Source organism: Nicotiana tomentosiformis, chromosome 12 (assembly GCF_000390325.3).
Source record: "Nicotiana tomentosiformis chromosome 12, ASM39032v3, whole genome shotgun sequence".
Classification (NCBI taxonomy): Eukaryota; Viridiplantae; Streptophyta; class Magnoliopsida; order Solanales; family Solanaceae; genus Nicotiana; species Nicotiana tomentosiformis.
The window spans coordinates 136,812,946-136,818,945 of record NC_090823.1 but is presented as its reverse complement, the minus strand read 5'-3'; positions in this window follow the sequence as shown (position 1 = coordinate 136,818,945).

The window sequence follows — 6,000 nt, the reverse complement described above, 5'->3', positions numbered from 1 at the left end:
GGCCAGAGGCCAACCAATACCGGCCCAATACTGGGCTCCGAGTCAACATCGAGCTCGAACCCACATCAAGCTCTAAACCTGAAAACCGACAAATACCGAGTCCGGTCAAGATAGAGCTCATAGACAAGAGCCGTTACAACCGCACTAAGGGAGAAAATCTCGGCGAGAATTAAGGAAAAGCTGATTTATCATGAGTTTCCCCACTACGTATTTTTAATTATATCTAAAGTAGGATCCCTCCACTATAAGAGGGATGGCTATATTTCTGTAAAGAGATCAAGTTTTGCATACATTGTAACTCAAATATTATACACTCTCATAATGAAGAATTATCTTTTTTTAGCCTCATAGATTGATTCATCTTGCTTAATTCATAAATCATCTTCTTTTCAACCCAGTTTGAATCTTTTCTGTATAGTTAATATTCGATATTTCTATTTACTCTAACGATTTGTGTCAAGTTATATCACATACCCTTAGAACTGCGTACAAATTCAACTCTATCAGTTTTTCGGGTAAACAGTTTAGCGCCCACTGTGGGGATAAGGATAATAGTGATTATTTGATACGAATCTGTAAAAACACACCATTTTACGCTTGTTTTCGGAAGTATCTTTGATTTCGGATTAGCAACGACGAGTTCTCAATTATATGACCTTACCTATCGACAACGAAGTTAGCATTCAAGGTGAGAACAACAACTTGACGCCCAAGGCCGAAAGGCCACTTGTTGACGTCGTTGGAGCTCGAGTCGAAGTACCATTAGACGTTAATTCGCATATGGCCATTGAGGCAAACTAATGTTCTGAACCTGAAAATAACATTCATGGTGGTACTCGATCTGCAGCTCGAGACACCCATAACATTGAGGAAAACGGAATCAGCTTGTATATGATTTTCAAAATGTTACAAGCTCAACAGGTAGCGATAGCTCAGTTGCAGAGTCAAACCCAAATACCGAGCAGGTCGGAGCCCAGTCCACCCCGAGAAGTCACCCACAAAACGGAGCCAGCTATGGTAAGGTCAAATGAGCAAGAATCGGGGACTAATCCCGAAATTACGAAGATGTTCGAAGAACTGACCAAACAAATAGAGTCAGGAGAAAGGAGGATCGAGGCAAACGATAAAAAAGTGGAAACATATAACTCCAGGGTCGATCAGATCCCGGGGGCATCACCAGTGTTGAAAGGATTGGATTCCAAAAAATTCGTACAAAAGCCTTTTCCACCAAGTGCAACTCCAAAACCGATCCCCAAAAAATTCTGCATGTCCGAGATTCCTAAATATAATGGAACGATCGACCATAATGAACACGTCACCTCTTACACATGTGCCATCAAGGGTAACGATTTAGAAGACGATGAAATCGAATCTGTGCTGTTGAAAAAATTTGGAGAGACCCTCTCGAAGGGAGAAATGATTTGGTATCACAACCTACCACCAAACTCCATCGACTCATTCGCCATGTTAGTAGACTCTTTCGTAAAGGAACACGCAGGAGCGATAAAGGTCGCAACAAGGAAATCAGACCTTTTCAAGGTAAGACAAAGGGATAATGAAATGCTGAGAGAATTCGTGTCCCGATTTCAAATGGAACGCATGGAATTGCCACAGGTCACAGATGATTGGGCCGTTCAAGCATTCACTCAAGGATTGAACGGGCGGAGTTCGGTAGCATCACGTCGGCTGAAATAAAATTTGATCGAATATCCAGCTGTAACTTGGGCAGATGTGCACAACCGCTATTAATCGAAGATCAGGGTCGAGGACAACCAATTAGGAGCCTCTTCCGTTTCAGTACATCCAAACAGGTCGATAGTTAAAAACCATAGGGACGTCGCCAGGGATTCAAGGTCGAACAAAGACCGATATCAACCATATACTGCATATCGAAGGAACAATGGTTCAGAATGTAATTCCGCCGGGAACAATTGAAGAAGTGATTGAGGACAGAATTCTCGGGGACTTATGAGAAAACGTGGTTTTGACAAGTATGCCAACCCCACAGAAGCACCTCGGTTATTGAAATATAACTTTAGCATCGATGCATCGGACATTGTGTCGGCAATCGGAAGGATTAAAGATACTAGGTGGCCCAGACCCATACAAACCGATCCTTCCCAAAGAAACCTGAATTTGATGTGCAAGTATCATGGCACGTATGGTCACAAGACCGAAGATTGTAGGCAATTAAGGGAAGAGGTAGCTCGTCTATTCAATGAGGGCCACCTACGAGAGTTCCTCAGCGATCGAGCCAGGAATCATTTCAGAGAAAGGGACGCCAACAGGAAAAATGAACAGGAGGAATGATCGAGGCCAAACCTACACCACTATAGAGTAGCGAGAATGGTCGATGCAGTTTTACCCAACGAGGTCGGGATCAATTTTCACAGGGAGTTAATTTGGCTTGGAGTTGGTATCTAACTAATCTAGATGTACGTGTTGTTCCTAATTGCACTTCCAAATATTGTTGCAATTGATTTTATTCTAATTTTATACTATTGTATGCTAAGTGTAAGCTAAGTACAATATTTTTTGTGAAAGTTTTCAAGTGTTAAAAGGCACTAGGGAAGTGACTTCCGCCTAGGTGAGTATCTAATGGGTATCAAGAATCTAGGACAAGCTTGTTATGATTGGGGTCGTGATATAACCATCACACATAAGTTGCTCACTCTATACCTCTCGATAGTTTGAGTGACTTTGCCCGATTTGGCTTTCTCAAGCCCAAATGGGTGTTCATACAATACAAGTGAAATTGTCTCAAATCGGGTATTACTATCTCTAGGTTTAACCCTTTAATTGGGGTTATCAATCTCTTGAGTTCACCCCAATTCCTTGTTAGCCTAATTTTCCTAAACTTAGTCTCTCTTTCTCAAGAAGAGCCAAAGTCATAAAGGCATGAGTCAGTGACTACAATTTTAGAATGAATTAGGCTAAATCTCACTAACCCATAAATAATTAAGCCCTAAAATTCAAGACCCATTAAATACCCACACTAGGGTTGGGTCACAACCCTAGCTATGGGTTCTAGCTACTCATAATAACAGCAGAAATCAAAGATAAAGATGAAATATAAGCCACAATATTAAAGTACAAGATGAAAATCTAAAGTTTGAAGGTAAATCTATTCTAAAATTGCCCAAAAAGGGAAAAACCAGCCATTCACGTGCTCTGCTAAACAAAACTTAACCTAAAATTGATAAAAGGATCTATTTATACTAGGTTGAAAATTCCAGACAAAAATGCCCCTGCGAAGGTTTCGCGGACGCGTAATTCTGACCGCGTCCGCGCTTGGGATTTCGCGGCCGCGCAATAGTGAGCGCGGTCCGCGTTTCTTCATATCTGGGCCTGGGTAGATCTTCATTTTGTGAATCGCATAATGTTCACCGCGTCCACGTGAGATTCCTTCGCGGTCGCATAATTTGGACGCGGGCCGCCTTCTTCATTTATGCCCATCTTGCAAAGTCTTTGAACCTCGACAAACGTTGTCCGCTAAATTCCAACCGCAGCCGTACTAGTCACTTTGCGGTCGTGTCTTTCTGCCGCTCTCAGCGCTCAATTTTAGTGCTCAAAATAGCCTTTCTGGATCTTTATTTCGCGGTCCGTGGAATAATGACCGCCTCAGCGATGATAATTTCGCGGCCGCCCTTTTCTATCGCGATCCGCGTTCCACAGTATTGGTTCAAACTTGGTTTTTGTTCAAGTTTGACTCCTTTATGAGTTGGTTATGGCTTATTTGGCTCATTTCGAATAAAACCCTGCAAGCAAGTACATTAAGTTAGTTTCCGGGAATACCTTCACACATTTTTGGCCCAAAACCTAAGTAAAAGAGAGCAAATAATAGGCTAAAATCCCTACTTATCAACTCCCCCAAACTTAAGTTTTTGCTTGTCCTCAAGCAAACAAGTTAATTCCCACCTCCACAAGAAAAATAAATGAAAATTTCAGCTGTCCTAAGGTGACTTCATCAAGCATTAATTGGGACTAACAATTACCCTCAACACAAATGCATTATCAACAACATCATGCTATGACTTTTTGAGTTCCATAGTTCTAATGTGACACAAAAGCATCAAGAGTTGACTCAATTCATCAAGGAAGCTCGCTCTCTCACGTAGGTCATTGTGGATCCCAAACTCCTCCTCCTCTACTCTCCATGAGCAAATCTCACTTTATAGAATGTGAAACTCAAAACAAGGATTGTAAAGAAGTGCTCTCATCATGACAAGTCCGGCTCTAAGTACCATAAGCTTGCCCATTTTGTAAATCACCACTAATGTAAGCTCACTCAACTTGAAATCATATAGGGCTTTAGCGGGATATAATCAAGGTAGGACATAATGAACTATGATGGTTTCATCTTTCCTTAAGCACTCCATTTTCTCATTTCGGTTCATACTTTCTTGACTCTTTGAGTCATTTTCTTCTTCCTCAGGGGAACTAGAGAGACACATTGTCACTCTTTCTTGTTCATGACAATCATTTTTCTCCTTTTCTCATCATTCCATGCCTTTCAACATTGTTTTCTTTGAATCCCTTCAACTTTTTCTTTCTTTTTGACATATTTCTTTTTAACTCTTCATCCTTTTCTCTGCCTTTCCTTTTCATCAATTCTTTTTGTTCATTGCACCTTTCATCACTTTGAAATTCCACGTCTCTCTCCCAAACTTATGTTATTATTAATTGCTCATCATGAATGCTAAGAAAAGATTGGGTGCCAAGAGAGGGTCATTATAAAACGAATAAAGGCTTGTAATGTGGCTATTGAATGAAAAAGGCTTAGGCTCAAAGGGGTTGACTAGGGATATCATATTGGTAGGCTACAGAAGCTTTCACAGTTCAAATGGGACCAAGGAGAGCCTACAATCACTTCTCAAGTCGAGCTATACTTAGAATTTCGCCTAGACAAACATTCAGGGCAAGTTATAGACTTATTGGCATGGGACTTAGACTTGCAATTCAATACCTCACCTCTCTCTCAAGCTAATGGATTGTTAAAGAGAACAGAGTCGAGGGCCCAACAACCCTATCTAATATTGAAGATCACATATGGCTCAAAGAAACCACTTGATGATAGTTTTAGTCAACTCAAGAGTCTAAAGGTCACAACTAGAGCTATTCTTTGTCAATCAACTTGTTTCTAACCATGAAGTCGAAGGTAAATGTGTTAGTACCAAGTGAAGCTTGCTTGAGACACTTTTATTCATTACTACTACATATCAGAGCAAAAAGAAAAAACAGACTCAATCCCTTAAGAAGGTTGTTACGCCATCCATCATTGGGAAAATCCACCCGGTTCACACAATATCCACCTTTGGAAAGAACCGTGGCATTAAAAAAATCAAAGGCTTATTAATCACGCAAAAATATGAAAAGAAGCTAAAAACTCAAAAAGAAGCTACTAAAGGAAATAAGAAGCTAAGCTATTAAGGAAAAATACAAAAAAAGTTATAAAGTAAACTACGGAAAGTAAAATGAATATGTACAATAATGGAGTGAACAGAATATATACAAAATAGAGATGAATATATACATGGAATGGTAAAGTTATATACATACCAAAAGTGAAAATAACGATAAGTAAAAATAAAGGAAAATAGTATCATAATTATTACATGTCAGTCATCAAATCAAAATAAGACCCCCCCCCCCCCCCCCAAAATAAAAGATAGCATTGTCCTCAATGCTAAAAGCAAAAATAAGATTAGGGAAGGGGTAGAGAGTAAAGAAAACTCCCTATGTGGTCTCTATCTGCATGGGGTCAGGCTCACTAGTGAGGGCCTCGGACTGCATAGGATCATCAACTCCCTCCGGGTCCTCCAACTGTATCTCCAGGTCCTCTGACTGGGGCACCACAAATCCTCTCACCGGCTCTCTGTCAGCCTCCTGCTCTAATGCCTGTGATGTCTGTGCTACAGGGGCAGTCTCCTCCATAAGTAGGTCCAGTGGAATATCTCCGGTAGAAGTGAACTTCTCTACCTCCTTCTTTAGCAGCTCCAC